A 20,101-nucleotide genomic window follows, 5' to 3' on the forward strand; every position below is an offset into this window, starting at 1 on the left:
GAGGCGACAGTACTACCCACTGCAGAACAGTGTTGCCCATTTTTTCAATATTTAAAAAAAATATATATAATTCAAATATGAACTTGTATTTCAGATACTTTACAGATTTACACATTTCATATGGCTTAATAGCTATATTTACAGTAATTTGAATAAATCATGCACAAAGTAAATATATTTCCATTATTCTGTTATTCTGTGTGATATATGTGTCCTATAACGCCTGTTTCACACCGCAAGCGTCAGCGGCGCGTGAGCAGCGCGTGTGTTTTCGGCGTCCATGTTAACAGATTAGAGCTTTCATACCGCACGCAGCAGCAGCGCGTCAGAGCGAGGCGTGAGCGTCGCCGAAGCAGCAGTGCAGCGATAGTTTCGGCGCTGGGTCTATTTTTGACGCGCTGCTCACGCTCAATTAAAGTGACAGTGCATTGATAATGACCAAAACACATCGAATGACAGTAAAAAGTAGCAATTTTACCCAATAAATGCGTTAATAATGTCAAATGGTTTATATATAGTCATTCAAATGAACTTAAAACGATTAAAAACGGCAACAAACATTTATTTAGGCCCGAACTACAAAACCGAATGTAAAACAATTTTACTATCAGTTTTGCTTAAGTTGCACACTAGTGTTGTAGGAGAGGGGAAATGGAATATTTACGGGATTTGTAGTCCATAGCGAAGTGTATTGTGGGTAGTGTAGTGCGACACGCATGCTGGATTATGTGAGCTCGCTGTGTTCTGTGCAGCTAAGCAGAGCAAGAAAGTTTTAATCGGCTTTGTTTTATGTTCACTCGAATTATTCTTACCGGGAGCTGTTTGCACTGTGAATCTGACAACACGAAAATAAGTAAAAGAATGGCATGCATTAATTACTTTTGTCCGTCTCATCATCTGCACGAGCATGAATTAACGAGCTGTATTCTGCCGCTGGACATCACTGAAGCGGAGAAAATAACACTAGTTTGATCATGTTTAAATATCATTATAACTATATTGTATAAATATGATTATAACTAGGTCTACAGCAACCTGATAATCAAAAAACAAATGACATGATATCACAGGTGATTGTCTTCTGACTGTAGACACTTCTCATATAAGTTAGCTTTAGAAGCATACAGTACTATTTGATCTATAAAATTTGTAAAATAAATATTTGCAGGTTAATGAAACAGCATAGGTGGGGCCTTGGTGCAGATGAAAAGTTTAAAAAGTGTATTTGTATATAGAGAGACATGGGTAATTAGATAGAATAGACAGAGATAGGTTGATCTCAGCAGCAGCTGCCGAAGAGCTGCGCGCTGCAGACGCAGCTGGTGTGAAAGGCAAACGCCTGCGTGCTGCTACTGCTCGACAAACGCGCTGCTCACGCTCTGCTCACGAGCCGCTGACGCTTGCGGTGTGAAACAGGCGTAAGATGTGGCCATGTGTATTATTGGTGTTTTTACGCCGCTAAATACTTTAATGTATCACCACACTGGAGTGAAAATCCTTTTACTAGCATTCTAGTCATGCCAATTGCTTTCATATAAGATCCAACTAAATGTGTCACTGCATTATTTTTAAAAAAAGAATTAATGAAATGATGTCTTTATAACGAGTTATCATTATCTGAAAATGATTATATATATATATATATATATATATATATATATATATATATATATATATATATATATATATATATATATATATTTATATATATATATATATATATATATATATATATATATATATATATATATAATTAAATGATATATCTTGATATTTATTTGTAATTATATAATTTTTTAAATTATATAATTGATTTGGTAACACTTTACAATAACAGTACATTGATAATGATGTATTAATATGTAAACTAAACATTATTATAAATTCATGATGGCGACGTGGTGGCGCAGTAGTGCTGTTGAATCACAGCAAGAAGGTCACTGGTTTGAGCCTTGGCTGGGTCAGTTGGTATTTCTGTGTGCTGTGTGCATGTTCTCCCCGCGTTCGCTTGGGTTTTCTCCGGGTGCTACGGTTAAAGTCCAAACACATGCGGTTCAGTTGAATTGGGTAGGCTAAACTGTTCGTAGTGTATGAGCGTGAATGAGTGTAAATGGATGTTTCCCAGAGATGCATTGCAGCTGGAAGGGCATCTGCTGCGTAGAACATATGCTAGATAAGTTGGCGGTTCATTCTGTTGTAGCGAACACAGATTAATAAAGGGAGTAAGCCGACAAGAAAATGAATGAATGATTTTATGATAAGTTAATGCATGCAATTATCATGAACTAACGTAAACTACAACATGAGTCACATGAGTTCATGTGTGAATAACAGCTACCTTAATTACTTGTTAGTACATGCTGTTAATTAATGTACTAATTAACATTTAAGTTTAAGCTAAATGTAACTAACGTGAACTTGTGAGTTGTTAATGTATAATTATGTCATGACTTGGAGGGGCACATCACCATTAACTCATCATTACCTACTCATGAATTCCTGTTCATGTTGATGCTGCCAGAACACTTTACAATTGTTATTCAGTGTAAAAATACTAGATGGACGTGCATAGGAAGTTCATGAGTAGTTAAGAATGGATTAATGATGATGTGCCCTTCCATGAAAAGTCACAATATAATTATACATTAACATATCTTGAGTTCATGATGGTTAAATTAGACATAAACATGTATTAACAATTAAGGTAGCCGTTATTCACACATGAACTCATGTGACTCATGCTTAAAGTTAATTCATGATTGGCATGCATTAACTCATCATTAGTTAATAATAAAGTAATGTTTAGTTTACATATTAATACATCATTATTCATGCTGTTATTGTAAAGTGTTACCCATGATGAACGACATTAAACAGCAGCAAAACTCTGTTGCTTTGTATTTTGCTGCTTTCGGTTTGTATTTCTTAACGCACTTCCGCGTGCGTTACTCTCCCGTCATGATCTTGGATGATGAGGTAAGGTCACCGTAAGCTCAACGTAGTGCTTCGGTCACTGAATCATGAATAATTCAAGTAAAACGTAGCTGTGTTGTCACGATGACTGTGTCTGTCGTAACAGCTCGTAATACTTCTCGTGAATATTAATGTGGTGATGCGAGCTATCGTTTCGTTACACAATGGCTACCTTGAGCCTACGTCATCTGCTCCACTTCCTTTAAAGAAGCTCAACATATTTGGCAGCGAGGAATAACTTACAAACCGTCCTTTTTAACACGAGCTCTGTTAAACCGTCATGAAATGTCTGCTATCCATACTGTTCTCTCATCATAACTTTTTAGCTCTGAAAAAACGATTTCTTGTCAAAATAAAAGTCCCCCATAAACAATAGAAATAAAGTGATCCTTAAACATGAAGAAATGTAAGATAACTCTTATTAACGTCTGTTACAGTGTTAATTAATAAATTAGTTAACACCTTAGTGCTTACAAGAACCATTAATGAACAAATGTAACATTAGATAATGCTGAGTGTACACTACAATAAGGTTATTAATTACACCAACAAATGCTTTGTTAATGGTAAATCATATTAATAAATGGTTAACAAACATGAAAAACATATAAGCTAAAGCTAGGAATTTCACATGAATACTCCAAAACCTGCATGTTATTCATGCTTGTTCACTACACAAAGACATCCATTGGATGTGGTTCATCTTTTTCATTTGGTGGTTTCTGGATACCGTGGCTCTTGATCATCTCAAACAAACACGTTCTGTCTTGGTCACAGATGCGCCAGCGAGACGCGCACCAACAGTTTATCCTCTTTTTTAACTATGTGTCACTCATTATGTTGTGTGCACAGCAGGGCCGGAGTGGGACTCCTTTTCAGCCCTGGAGTTTCAAGCCTTAGACCGGCCCACCTTAGTTCACGACTGATTATATTAAAATAACGTTATTTCCAATTCAGTTTCTAATGACACGATCACGTCTTTTTCAAGAAAACAGCTGCTTTAGAAGTTTAAATGTTCAACAACCCAAATGAAAAAAAAAAATTAATTAAATTAGATAGGTAAAGATCGAACTCCGGTCCTGTAGTATGGTAATGCAACATGCTGACCACTGGACCACAATGGCGCTGTTGAAAAAGATTGTCTATTGATGGCTCAATCTTTTTCTCCCCTTTCTAGATTTCTGATCAATTTCTGTCAGAATTATTAATGAAGTGAATCATCTGATTTTCATTGAGCAGGTGTAATAATCATTAATATTAATTATTCGAATTCTTATATTAACTAAGGTGCCGCTGTTTGGGGTCGAATTATAGTTACGCCATCATGAACCTGCAGGCTGCATTTTGCTCACGGGGTTGCGAGAAAATAAATAAAAAGCGTGGAGCTGCAGCAAAATAATGAATAAAAAGAGTGAGTCTATGGTCAAATAAATAACTAAATGAAAAAAGTGCGACTGCTGAGAGTGCAAGCAGCTAGGGACAGCGGCCCTTGCGGCCAAAAAACGGACCGGCCCACCGGGAATTCTCCCGGTCCTCCCGATTAGCCATTCCGGGCCTGGTGCACAGCAATACTTTAGGATAAAAATGTGCTACTAAACCTTCACAGTCTGCTCTTACTACTGGAATCTGCAGTCAATGAAGATTCGTCACCAAGGAGATATGAGTCGTCTCGCGCATGCACTCTGTCTCTCTCTCTCTTTTTGCTTGATTTTCATTTTGACAATGCTGAGATTGCATGCATCAGAGTTTTTCACCTTCGTGAGAAATTAAACCCCAGACTAACACAGTTAATGAAAAATTCAACTTAAGTCATTTTCTATTTGGAAATTACAGTTTGCTTAGTCCATAAACAATCATTTTATGAAATACATAATTTATCCAGGCCTTTATATATTTATATTTTATATATAAACTATAAATATACATTTTAACAAAAGTTTAAGAACATTACATGTAAAAAAAAAAATCTATAGGGTAGGTTACAGGCTAAATAAATGTGCCTCGTCAGCTGAACATCACTGCGGTCACCGTATGCGCTTCTGTTTAATGCTTCATAAAGACAGATGACAGACACAGTCTCAATAAACACTTGATGCTTGCTGTCAACTAGGCTAGGTAATTTAGGGCATTTGTTATGAGATTGATAGGATCTGTGGTTGTCAAATAAGTTTTCTTATAATATTTTTGCTGAAAATCTGTTGTAACCCTTATTTCTGGCTGTTTACACACCAGTCTCTCCAACGTGGGTATCATAAATAAACGAGGGTTACCAGGGTAAAAATTCATTTGTTTTTCTTTAATCAGGAGCATCAACATGACATTCACAATCAGCATTACAACAGCATTGCATCTGTCAAACTTTTCTCCACTTCCTTTTTTTTCTCTCTCCTACTTTCCGGTGCACCTCTCTTAAAGGAGCCAGAGCACATCAATAACTTTTACAACTAACAGCTATTAAACTTTGCACCAGACATTTTTTAAAGTTAATAAAAAATCTTTATAAGTAGATTCAATAACATTTTTACATTTAAGTATTAATTAACAAAATATAAATTAAAATAATGAGTAAAATGTAAGGTTACACTGTAGTGTGCCTCATCACCAGTAAAATAACCAGCCTTTGTATTTAATGTATATTTTCCTTTCAATGTATCGCATCCAAATTAAATTGTGGCCAGTTTTACTTATTATACTGTGCTTTGACTGGCTATGTAGTTTAAAAGCAAAATTGTTAGCTATAGTATTGAAAAATATAATTCACAATGCAAAACCCCGGCCCTGCAGTTATCTCTCTGAAAATAAAAATCTTATAGCCTATAGCCTACTCGTTTCGGTTTAGGCTATGGGACTAAATATTTTTTTTTATACTTACACTATTTTATCCCCTATACTAAACATAAATATAATACTAAATATATATATATATATATATATATATATATATATATATATATATATATATATATATATATATATATATATATATTCACTTTGGGTAAATAAATATAATTTAAGCTTATTATAAATTAGCTTATATATTTATTTATTTATTAAAAGTGACATGATTCTCCCCAGCTGTTCTTTTTAGGCTTACAGGACCTTGTCACAACAATGAACGGAATAACAACAACCTGCTAATAATAATAATAATAATAATAATTATTATTATTATTATTATGGTAATATTTGATTACCTGCCACTAGAAGCAAAACCTTAAAATAGGTGTCATTATGTCCCAGTTTGCATATCTCTTACTGGCTTTTATAAAATTAAGTAAAAGCACGCAATGAGCCGCAATTCTGTTTCTCTCTAACATACAAACTTTTATTTCATATATGAAAGAGAATTACAGCACACCTTGAGTGCATGCGTTTATTTTTTTATAACTGCCAGAAACCATTTTGAGGTTGTGCCTATAGGCAGTTGGTCAAATTATAACAATTAGGCTATTAATAAAGCCAGTTATTCCGTTCATGGCTGTGACAACGTCCTGAAAGCCTAATAAGAAAAGCTGGTGGGAATTGTGTTGGTTTCAAACAAATGAATAAATTAACAAGCTAATTTATAATATGCTTAGACTATAATTTTTTTTCATTAGCCACACTTTATTCTGTGTGTGTGGTTACTATGACCCAGATGTGTAGCCAATGAAATAAAATGCTTAAACATTAAAATGTAAGGTTTAGAAAATTTAAGTATAGAAAATAAAATTCAGAGGGAGAGACAGTACTGTAACTGCAGACCAGGGTTTTGTTGCATTGTGAATTATATTTTTCCACACTATAAGCTATGCAGTGCAACAACTAACAATTTTTCTTTTGAAATAAATAGCAAGTCAAAGCACGGCACATCCCATTATTATGATATTAGCTTATAATAATAATTGTCAGGAATCCTTCTGGACTGTCAGATTCATTCACTGCACCTGAACAGCCCCAATCACCAGACTAATCACTAATCACCTTCACCTGTTGCTCATCACTGCTCACACTACATAAGCCTGGAACACTCACTCATTTATGGTTTGATTTATTTGTTATTAGCCAGACTTATTTCTCTTCGGTGTGACAGCATTTACCTGACGATGTAGCCTGCCTGCATGCCTACCTGCCTGCTCACCAGTTTGTCATCCTGTCTGTTATCTTGTCCTGTGAATCCTGTACTGTTTACCTCGACTGGCATCATCTTGTTTTTGTTACAACCCGAAGTTAAGTTCTGTTTGTTTGTCTTCTTTTTGTTGGTATTGGGTATTTCTTTTCTGAACAACGTCAACATTGTTTAAAGTATCATTAAATATCCATTCTCTGTTAATCTGCCTTTGTCTTCTCTCTGATCCGTAATAATAATAATATTATTATTATTAATAATAATAATAATAATAATAATAATAATAGTAGTTTGTGTTTTATTTTTGTTATTCATAATATTAGACATTTGTTTGGACTGTGCTCTTTTCAAGCAGCATTTTTTTTCATTCTGCAGGCTGTTCGCTCTGGCAGTTGGTCAAATATTTGTTAGTTAGCCTATCATAAAGCAGAGTTATTCTGCAATCAGGTTATGTGCTCCATCAGGCTTATCATAATCTTAATAATATCTTGTAGTGTGCTGTGCCACAGTTTTCTGGTCTTGTAGTGTGCGCACGTTTAAGGTTTGTGTGTGCTGTAACCAGATTTCATTATTGTTTACGATTTCAAAACTCCTGCAGCAGGTGAGGAGAAAATGAAAGCACATTAGAACAAGGAAAAATCAGGTACTTATGAAAATCTTTAACATAATGACAAATTAAAAATGTAGCAAACAAATGACGGGCTTGTAACCCAATTACAGTGTAACATTAAATAAACCCCTATTTCCCACAGAACAAAAATCTATTTATGGGCAGGAACAAAAACTTTGTTCCTGCCCATAAATATACACTTTTATAAAAGGATATACACTTTTATATCTGTCTTGGAAAATATCTTTTTGAAACTCATTTGATATAATTTGTATCTTTATTTTAATGTATTTTTTTGTTGGTCTGTTATCTGCAAAATAAGCAAGAAGAAAGAATAGCATGAAGTGCACAAGTCAGCTATATGCTTGTATGCTTTAACACAATTTGTTATATAATGTGCAATATTTACAGTTCTAGAGAAGCCCGTTTTAATTTTTAATGACATTATCATTCATTGCGCTGATCACTTTAAATGAGCCAGGGCAGGCTTTACAGGCTATTTGCAGCGCTGACCTTGTTCCCAGATCACTTTGGAAGAATGAACTTGGTTGGATGAATGATAGAAGTAAGAAACTCATTGTGAGAAAGAAGATACTCTGTGCATGCCTGACCACAATTTTTTTTGTTTTTGTTTTTGAGAGAGAGTGTACATGCCGAATTTTGCCAGCCTGTCAAGATGAAAAATTGCTTGCAGCACCTTAATATTTATAATATAACTATAAGAAATAAGACTTATGACTCCAGAAGAATTTGTTTCATGGATACTGTGGCATAATAATACTGTGAAATTGACCTTGGTTAGTTAAAGATAATGTGGGAAATATTACTTTAAATTCACTTCATTTTGAATTGACTTAAACTGCATGTGTTACCCACTACATTGCAAAGTTACTTGTCAAATTACCATGGACCATTAATTTGAGATTAAATTCTTTCATTAGCTTGTTTATGAAAACTGCATGCATGAAAAAAATGACATTCAGTTAAAGATTCAATAACTGAAATATAAAAAATTTATAAAAAAAAAAACAAGTTTTATTAGATTAATCCTCTTTAGAGAATTAAGTTACACATTTAAATGGTGAGTTGTTGCCATCTATTGTCGTTATGTCATTGCTACAGATTTATTTAGTCATATTTTGAATTAATAAATCATTATTTCGACTTTTTGTCTTGTAATTTTAATTTAATATATCAAAACTTGGGCTTTTCTCAACAGGCAGAAAGGAGCTTAATTACAGTTTTATCAAAACTTGTCAATTATTTATTGTCAATTGTTTGCACACAAGAATGTTTTGTCTTGGTGATTTGGAGTTTCTAGTACAGAGAACAAAAGTATATAGTGTAAAGTTTTGCAAACAATAAATCAGAATAAATAAAAAGATCAGATAAAAAAAACTCTAAGTGCCATCTAGAAATCACCAAATCAGACATAAGAAGACTGCAGTGGACTATCAGGACAGCGGAGAGGATTAGTGCACCTGCCCAACCTCCAGATCTCTACATATCTTTCTCTATACATCTTTATTATTAGATTAGTTGCTTCCTGTTTTAGTCATACATATACACAACCCTTACTGTATATGATTTTGTATCCATAATGTTTTATTATTTACCTTATCCACTTATGTCATTGTGTTCTTGTGTTGATTTGTATGTATATACTGTATGTATATGTGCTTCTATATGTGCTTCTAGGAAAAAAAAACACCTTGTGTGTTTGCAGACACTTGTCAAATAAATCTCATTCTGATATCTCTGGACACATATTTCAAAGAAATCTCAGCAGCTGAATAACAAACATTATTATTATACATTATTATGCCATCAAACATAACATAACAGAAGATGTCTGGCCTTTCATAATACTAAATATCTGCTACATATCATTGACTGCAAAACATTTATTGTGATTTAAGTGAAATTACATTATACATATAATAAGTTGGATAATTGGAGAAATTAGTAAATGATAGCACTTTAAAATGAGACTAGTTTAAAAAAAGACGTGTTAACACGTAAATGACGTGTTAACACGTACCAACGTGTTAACGCGTAAATTACGTGTTAACGCGTAAATTACGTGTTAACACGCAACTACGCGTTAACACGTTTGTTGCAGACGTTTTGGCCCCAACGGCCTTCCATATGTTTGTGACATATGCAATACTGTTTCCGGGTCCAAGCCGCCACTCGTTTGAGTGGAGAAATCATTCGTTTATGATCACGTTTTATTCCTATCACACATTAAAGTTAATTTTATATAAAATCATAGTGTACAAAACAATCTCTGGGCTTGCTGCATAACAAATACCAAAATTTTAACAATTTATTAAAACATAATCACTTTCTGGCCATCGGATATTAGGCATGGACATTTATAATGCGATCATGATTTTCGAAAGTATTAAATCGCTTTGTAAACGTTTATTATTACCATTTCATGAGCGCTGGGACCCGGATGCCACTTCGCGTGACGTCACACATAACAAGCGGATAGACCAATGACGGATAGACATGTTCTCACTACTATCAACCTTTTTTTAATTTTGATTTATTTATTTATTTTTTATTATTGCCTAACAATAATTGTCATACATTAAACCCAAGCCAAAAGTTTTCTAACTATTTGGAACAGGTGACTGAGGAAGCTATTTTTAGTGGGTTTTAAAGTTAGCACCACACAATTATAAACATTGTAAACAGACAATGCAGATAAATTTTCAATATTATATTTAATAAACATTTCACAACATCAAATGGTGAGTTGTTTTCCACAATTGTTGTTTTGTTTTTAGAAAGTTTCTCCCACTCTTTTATTAAATTAAAGTTTATATAATGACATTTAAAATATTTGCTAATCCATTTTGTTGTTTAAAATGTCTTATATATATATATATATATATATATATATATATATATATATATATATATATATATATATATATATATATATATATATATATAAATGTGTGTGTGTGTTTTCTGCAAATTCAAATTATTTGAATAATTGACCAGTCACTATATTTGAAACATTTGTTGTTTAAAATGTCTTATTTATAAATGTATTGGTCTGCAAATGCATATTTTTAAATGTAATTTAGTAGTGATGGATCATACTTATATGAATATTTATCACACTTGATTCATGCATAAATTTATTTTGTTTAAAATATCTGCAAATGCTGATTATTTTAATAATTTACCAGATATGGATCATATTGTAATTAATTACATTTTAAACATTTGCAAATCAATTTTGTTGTTTAAAACATGTTTTTTTTTAAATATTGTGCTCCAAGTGCTAATTATTTTAATACTTTACCAGTTATGAATCATACATTTGCAAATGAGTATTTTTGTTGTTTAAAATCTCATATAGTTCTGCAAATTTTCTATGAATTGTCCAGTTGTGCATTATATTGTTCATGTATTTTAAATATTTGCAATTCAGTTTTGTATTTTGTTGTTTAAACTCTTTCTATTTCATGTGGATGAAAACTTTGTATAAAATGTATAATTTATGGTTCATACTATTTGTGTTTTCTGAACAATAAACGATGGAAAAAATTTATTCTTTGGTTTGATTATTTTTGTTTAGGCATGTTAATGCAGACATTTGAAGAACTTTCTGGGGACGTCGTGCTAACGTCCCGGGAACGTTTCACAAACCGGCAGGGGATGTTCCAGAAATGTTCTGCGAACATGCAGATAACATCCCGGGAACATTCTGCAAACCGGCAGGGGACGTCCTGGGAATGTTCTGAGAACCTGCAGGGAACGTTGTATTAACGTCAAGAAAACTTTCCTGGCTAACTAACAGGGAATGTTAGGACGTTCTGGAAACCTCCAGGGAACGTTCCAAGAACCATCGTTTTAAAATCATACCTTTGTGGAGAATAGTAGCATCTAGTCCAATATGAACTAAGGATAGCTGATGTTGTGCTTCATCTTCTTTTATTTAAAGGTAACTGTGCAGTTACTTATGCAGTGAAAATCTGTTTGCTAATTGTACACACATGAACACATTAGTGCATTGAATGACTTTATGTCTTAGTGAGTTAAACTAGGTTTTTGTAAAATGAGCATAGTATCATATATCAGTATAGTATCAGTATATATTGTTTTATCGTTGTTTTACCATTGTTTTATCGTTTTACCATTGTTGTAACATTGTTTTACCATCGTTTTAATATGGTTTTACAATCAATTTACTATAGTGAACAGTAGTTTAACTATGGTTTTAGTATGCTTTTACTATGGTTAAACTGTAGTAAAACCTGTCACCATAGAATGAATGGACAAAGTCTGAATCCAATTGCAATTGATTTAATGTGAACAAATAAAGGTGGAGATAATTGCTGCAGCCAGCACCAGAACCAGAGAAAATGCAGCCACAGAACAAATCAGATCAGAACATATCAGGGAGTCCAGGTGAACTGCCGTGGATCCTGGCGAAACAGAGAAAAGAACACACGCACAAGTAACAAATTAGTGTTACTAGTCCACCTAAAACATAAAAAATAATGTTTAACTTCAAATAAGCTATAATAAAAATAATAATTGTGCCAATTAATAACAAAGTTCATCTTATATAAGAAGGTCATATAGATTTTATTATTATTATTATTATTATCATCATTATTATGTCAGCAACAGCAGTGGAAGCTGATATTGAAGGCTGAATTAACATAGTTTAAACGTTATGCTAAAATGAATGTTCACAAACGCACTTTCCAAATGTTGATTCAAAACTACTGTGTATGTTGTGCAAGACAACAACACAAACACATGCACACAAACATACCTCATCCTCACATGGATGCGTTATATTTTATTGGCTTGAAGAAGGCTGTCTTACTTCTAAGAACTCCTTGAGATCACACACCATGCTTTTCAACTCTGAAAAAGGGATTCATAAACGTGTGTATTAGATTCTCAATTCAACCAGAAAACCAACTTTTTTTATGAGAAACTTTGTCTGTGGCGTTTACTCAATGCTCAATTGGTACTAATGGGCCCAAAGTGTGCCAAGAAAATACCCCTCACATCATTACACCACCACCAGCCTGAACTCAAGGCAGGATGGATCCATGCTTTTATGTTGTTGATGCCAAATTCTGACCCTACCATCCGAATGTTGCAGCAGAAATCGAGACTCATCAGACCACACAAGGTTTTTTCAATCTTCTATTGTCCGATTTTGGTAAGCCTGCACAAATTGTAGCCTCAGTTTCCTGTTCTTAGCTGACCTCAAGGTTCGACATGTTGTGGATTTAGAGATGCTCTTCTGCACACCTCGGTGGTATTGAGTTGTTATTTGAGTTACTGTTGCCAGCTCTAACCAGTCTGGCTATTCTCCTTTGAACTCTAAAATTAACAAGCCATTTGCACCCACAGAACTGCCGCTCACTGGATATTTTCAGTTTCTCAGACTATTCTCTGTAAACTCTAGAAATGGTTGTGCATGAAAATCCCAGTAGATCAGCAGTTTCTGAAATACTCAGACCAGCGTGTCTGGCACCAACAACCATGTCACTTAAATTCCCTTTCTTGTTGAGATTAATTGTGGAAGCTTTTATCACAATCTGTTTGGCCTTATTTCTGCCAGATTCTACGAAATTTCTTATAGTGATATTAATGAAAATGATCTGATTCAGTATTTTTTTTTACAATAACAGTAAAAAAAAACAACACCACTTTCTGTGTTTTAAGATGTCACTATTGAGGAGAACAGTAGTTGCTTTACTTAGGCTCTTTGATTTAATTTTTAATGTTTGTCTTTTTGCTTGTCAAATAGTGTATTATGACAAGCACTGCATAAAGAGACCGAATATGACTAGGATAATTGATTCTGTGGTGATTTAGTTACTGATCAAACCAGTAAGATTAAGTTTGAATGATGTTTTATCATGAAAGTAACACTGTGTATCAAGAGAATGGAACTCAGCAATACATTTATCAAGTTACAAAACGCACCGTACATCTAAAACACACACATACATAAATAATCAACTTATTGTTGAGATGAATACATTGACTCTTGACGTCTGTGTCTCTAAATTGATTCAGATGCTCAATGTGTTCTAAAAAAATTCTAAAACAGTTGAGGTTCAATCTCTTAAAAAACACAGATTTTTGTCTCTTGAATGATAAACAAGATGATTAAATGTTTAAAAAACGAGCAATTGCTGCATACTTTAAATTTCTGTCCAGAGAGGTCATGTTTTGATCCTTGATTGGTCTCACGCAGTCAAGTGATAAGATTTTGCAGGTCAGAGTTCACCAAGCTTGAAATTTACAACGCAGTGAACTGCAAAACTTAATGCACAAACTGGCGTTTCTGGTCCGACACATTTGCGTGCGTATGAATGGAAGTCTATGGGTAGAAAAGTGCATTGTGACTGCTGCTTAACTCTCACAAGATTAGTGCAGCGTGCACTGCAAATTTTAGATAGTAGATTTAGACTATCTTTAGAATTAACAACACTCCCTCAGAGTTTATATGGGAATGACTATAAAAGTATTAAAAGTGACACTTTTGAAGGAGTTAACATTATCAAAACTCAGAGAGTGTAAATTAGCAAACTCTTATCTGTTAAATTTATGAAAAATACCAGTAACTGGGGTTGCCAAAATGTTTCCATAAAAAAATACGGAAGTTATAGGACTGTTTAAATTTACAGAAAATAACCACATTTCATAAACTGATACAATGTTCAGTTCACAAAATAGTAGTTTAGCGCACAAAAACGTGAAGTCAATAAATGTATTAATGTGTGTTTACAACTGACAAACATATTTTCACTGCATTAGTAACTACAGTTACCTTTAAACAAAAGATGCAGCACAACATCAGATATGCTCAGTCCATCTTGGACTTGAACACAGATACTACTATTCTCCATAATGGTGACACAAAAAACGTTTTGCTGTTTTTTTTTTTTTCCTTTCTTGATTTTACAGAAAAATACCGGCAGCTGTGATTGCCAGTAATCTACTGTTCTAACATTTTACATTCATAAATTCAATCTACAGAATATTTCTGTTAAATACATTCCACAGTCTGTATTTTTCATTAAATACAGCGGGGCTTAACTTTTACTCAATTTAGAGAGGGAACAAATACACTCTGAACTGAGTACATTTTACTCAAGAGGATTTTGCTGTGTATCAATTAAACTGTATTATAAGAAATATAGCCTGCAATCAGTAAGTTTACCACTTAAGCTGTCCAAATGTTGACGTAGCCGTCGGTTGTCTTCCTCCAACTTCTTCATCTTTTCTTTACAAGCACTGCATTTTGTGCATTTCCGTGCATAAGTACTGTCCTAGTCAAACAAAGACAATGTGGTTATACACACTGTTGCAATGATTATTGCATCATAACTAAGATTAAGGTCACTTTGAAATTATATTCTAAATCTACAAATGAAATATTAAAATTAGTACAAATACTTAAAAAGCATTGCATTAAACAGTATTGTCACCATAGTGCATACCTTTTTCTTTTTTATTAAACTTTCCGGAGGCTGTTCATCTGAGGAAGATGAACGCTTCTCCTTTTTACGACCGTCAGCTCCACTCTCATTCCCCATTAGCTGCTGTCGAGGTTTTAGCAGACTTTGCTCGTTGTCTGTTAGAAACAGGTTGTGAACAAATAAATATGCACCTCAAGGAACAATTGTTGGTCCCACATTAAGGTGCAGTAGATGATTGTCTTTCAGAAACATTTTTTTTTGTTGTGCTGGTTGAAAGTCTCTACATGACAATAGTAATAATGATTAAAGTAAATTATATAATGTATTTATCTATTTTTATATTCTGGGTAAGGCACAAAACTAAAAAACGTTCATCCAAGCTTTGCTACAATTAAATAAAATATGAATAAGTAACCCCTCTGTAAGCAAATGTAGATTTGTACCAGCAGTGCTCATCTCTTCACGCAGATCCGCCATTAGCGCGTGCTAGTGATGTGCGGATCGATACTAAAATATCGATATCTCCGATAACAGGTTTGTATCTTCTAGAATCGATTATGTTATCAAGATCGATATTTCAATAAATTAGAGCAAATAGTTTATTGGAAGTAGAAATACAGTGGAAAGTAACCACAATTACCCCAGTTCATCTGAATAATGTCAACTTTGTCGGACTACTTGTTCTTCTGCCTGCAAAGTCACGTGCGTAATATAGCACTGTACAAGTGCAGATCACGCTAGCTAGCCAATCAGTCCGCTGGCCTGGCACCTATGCCTGGCACACGCTGTCATATGGGTGACTGCAAGCTAAATTGCAACCCAGTCTCACGGCAGTTCGTGAAATACGAAATTTAATCTATTGATTCGTGTTCATGGGCACGAATTTCCCTCTTTTTTTGTGTCACTCTGCACGAATTTCCATCCAATGTATTTTAATAGGAAATAATTTTCGTGTCTCCAGCACGATTTATTTTGCCATAGGATACCCGATGCTACGCTTTTTAAAAATTATTTTTATTAAATATTATAGCCACAGGGTACCAGACGCAGTATAGTTACATTGTTGACACAGTACCAAACGCAGTATTTTGATTATTATTAATATTGACACAGCTAGGGTATCAGACGCAGTATTTTGATTAATATTATTATAGCCACAGGATACCAGACGTATTTTGATTATTATTATTATTATTATTATTATTATTATTATTATTATTGACACAGGGTAACAGACGCCGTAATTTTGAAAATATTATTATAGTCACAGGATACCAGACGCAGTATTTTGATTATTATTATTATTATTGAAACAGGGTACCAGACGCATATTTTTGTTTATTATTAATATTATTTATATTATTATTATTATTATTATTGACACAGTGTACGCATAATTTTGATTATTATTATTATTATTATTATTATTATTATTATTATTATTATTGACAAAGGGTACCACACGCAGTATTTTGATTATTATTATTATTGACACAGGGTACCAGACGCAGTGTTTTTTATTCATTTTTATTTTATTAAATTTTTCCATAGGATAGCAGACGCTGTATAATTTTTATTTATTTATTTATTTATTTATTTATTTATTTATTTATTTATTTATTTATTTATTTATTTTCGCAGACGCTGTATAATTACCAATAGAGTGGGGGAACTATGATGCCACTTTGTAGGCTAATCGGCTGCTAGCATAAAACTGGTTCTCTCGTGAATTTTCCCATAGGCTTTTCGAAGTTTGCAAATAATAAGCTCTGTGTTCAAACACTGTTCATTACACTTACACGTTTTGTTCAGCCGGAAAATCCTCAGATGAAAATAAAACTTTGAGCACTTTTGGATAAATGCAAACGCAGGAATTGAAAAGCTAACATTAAGCTATAAACGGACTACAGTGCCTTCAGGGCGCGCGCCTGTGACGTCAGCACCACCCTGCAACAGACGACTTTTTCAGCTTATTTTCAGAAACAATGTCTATGACAAAGAGTTAAATTTATATTATAACCCACATTATATTATAAATAAAATTGCAAAAACACATAGACCAACGTGCCTTTTATATAGTTATTACCTTTTTTTTTTTTTTAACTATTTACGTTATAAGAGAGGCCGGCAAACATGGACATGCTACAGGTGTGGAATAGCTTTTCTCAGTGTTTTGTCTAATCATTTTGCAATGTTTTGTATGCCATCAAGCATTTTCTTCAATAACTTTCATCGAAAATTATGTAGGAAAACATGGATGTTGCCATGACCAATACATACATGTACCGTCAACTTGTTGAAATTGTAGTGTTATTTAATAGATGTTTGTGTATTGTTTCTGTCTGCATTGTGATATATTTTTCATCATTTTAGAGATGTTTGAAAGATAGGTTTTGTATTTGTTCAATCAGTAAACAAGCTTACAAATGTTTTTTAAAAAGTGAAATGATTAGAATTAGATTGTTGAATGCCATTAAGCTGTTAATTATGTTACTAATTAAATAATTAAATGTAAAATGTTTAGAGGTAGATCTTATACAAAGTACGCAGAGGTGCAATTTGAAATATTATTTAAAAATTATTTTGTAAAGTAAATTGAATAAATTTAAACAATTAGAATTTTCTGCATTGGTTTCATTTTTTATTCAATAATAAATAGCATTAATTCAATAATAAATAAAGAACCCTCAAATGGTTCTAAATAGAACCATGTAACTTGAATTCAAAGAACCATTTGGGGTTCTATTTAATGAACCCTTAAAATGGTTCTATTTAGAACCTTTTTGGGGTTCCAAATATGAAGCGCTTGATAGAACCATTTTTGGTTCTATATAGAACCGTTTCTTTTAAGAGTATAGATACTTTACTGAGTCTTTAACTGGAATACCTTCAATTATTTTGTCCTCACATTTATGCAAAGACATTATTTCACATTTACATAAGTTTTAGTCCAGATTCACATGAAAAAAGTTTAACTATCTGAGTGGCTTTAGAAACCTGATTTTTATCTCTTAAAAAAAGCATGGTGTCATCAGCTAGTTGAGAGATTTTGATCTCCCTGTTAAAAATGGAAATACCTTTTAAATCCTGGTTATGCATAATACTCAGTGATAATAATTCAGTAACCAAAATAAATAAAAGTGGGGAGATTGGACATCCCTGTCTGACACCGCGTTTTATAGAAAATCTTTGTGAGGTGAACATTAAATATGACGGAACTGGTGATCCCTGCATAAAACATTTCAATTATATAAATAAAAGAGGAACCAAAACCAAATTGTTTGAGAGACTGCAGAAGAAACTCATGTTCAACAGTGTCGAAGGCCTTATAGAAGTCAAGAAAAAGTATAAGATAGCTTTAAAATTTACAAAGTCAGCATAATCCACCAAATCTAAAATAAGTCTAATGTTATTACTAATGTGCCAAGAAAACCTGACTGTGTTTCTCCTATAATATTATTGATCTTAACTTTTAATCTATTCGCGAAAACCAAGGCCAATATTTTATAATCCACTGTAAGAAGCGTAATAGGCCTCCAATTATCTATTAACAGAGAGTCTTTCCCGGATTTTGGAACTAGAGAAATAATGCCCTGTTTCATCGATGAAGTCATTTCTCTCTGAATGATGCATTCTTGATACATGCAGAGCAAAGGGGACTGTATAAGGTCCCAGAAATAAATATAAAATTCAACCGAAAAACCATCAACGCCAGGGGACTTGTTTTTCTTCATGGAGAATAATGCAGATTTAATTTCCCTCAGTGTCAAGGTGGCATCGCAAATACCTTTAAAATCATTATCAATAGGGGAAATGTGATTTTTAATTGTTTTAAAGAAATTTTCACAACTATCTTAAATTCAGAAGTATAAAGATTACTATAGAAAGTAGAAACAAAAATAGAAATTATTTTTGGATCTGTACATCTGGCATCATCAATATTGAGTGCTGTTAATGAGTTTCTCCTGGAGTTTCTCTTCTCTAAAGCAAAAAAATAATTGGAGTTAGTATCTACTTCCTCAAGCCATTTTGCCCTCGATCTAACAAACACCCCTTTAGCCAAGTCCAAATAAGCCTGATTAATTTGAATATTCAATTCCCTTAAATGCAATTCTTCTTCTGGAGTTAGTATTTTTAACAATAAAGTGTTCATTTCATTCAAGAGATGACATATTTTAATGTTTTTAGATGCTTTCAGCTCTTTGCTTCTTCGAATAGCACACTGTTAAAAATTGTCCCGTTAAAAAATGGTAAAATACTGGCAGCTGCAGTTGCCAGCAATGTACTGTTATTTTACAGTATGTTGCTGTAAAAATACATGGACTACATTGAAATTCACAACACTCAAGTGAACTCATTTTGTTTACTGAAAGCAACTGCCTCAAATTTGCCAACTGCTGTATGAGTTTATGAAGTAATGTGCTATAGAAGCATGCTTATAATGATAACTTATTTTAGTTACTTAGAAAAGTTCTGTTTGACTCAAATGTCTTAAATTTCACATCAGCACACATACATGTAAAGTTGGAATTAACACAGAGAGATTCTGACTGCATCAGCAACTAAACAGCTGCTATCTTTAAATAGAGAAACATGCAGAATAACATCAGCAGTTCATTGTTTATCTTTAACTCATACACTGGCTCTACTCTCCTCCACAACGGTGACACACAGAAGAAATTAGCTTCAGGTTTTACAGTAAAATACTGTTTTTTCCTTGATTTAACGGTAAACTACTGGCAGCTGTGGTTGCCAACAATCTACTGTTTTTTTACAGTCTACTTCCGTAGTTTAAATTAACAGTATATTCCTGTTAAAATACATTTTTACACTGTGTTTTTAACTCCATACATTTAACCCTTTAAACCACAGAGCAAATACTCCAGATTTAATTGAAGTGTCCACACTACTGAGTGTTCAAGAAACATG

General features: G+C 33.3%; 1 long non-coding RNA gene across 2 annotated transcripts; it reads right to left on the bottom strand.

Annotated features, from left to right (window-relative positions):
• Positions 1-12,000: 12,000 nt before the first annotated feature.
• Positions 12,001-15,857, bottom strand: si:ch73-167f10.1. 2 transcript variants are annotated; one of them, NR_170125.1, is given in 5 exon segments: positions 12,001-12,142; positions 12,499-12,593; positions 14,914-15,022; positions 15,194-15,327; positions 15,813-15,857. It is a non-coding gene; the product is annotated as a si:ch73-167f10.1 (long non-coding RNA).
• Between the last annotated feature and the right edge of the window lie 4,244 nt (positions 15,858-20,101).

This window comes from Danio rerio, chromosome 3 (genome assembly GCF_049306965.1).
Source record: "Danio rerio strain Tuebingen ecotype United States chromosome 3, GRCz12tu, whole genome shotgun sequence".
Lineage (NCBI taxonomy): Eukaryota > Metazoa > Chordata > Actinopteri > Cypriniformes > Danionidae > Danio > Danio rerio.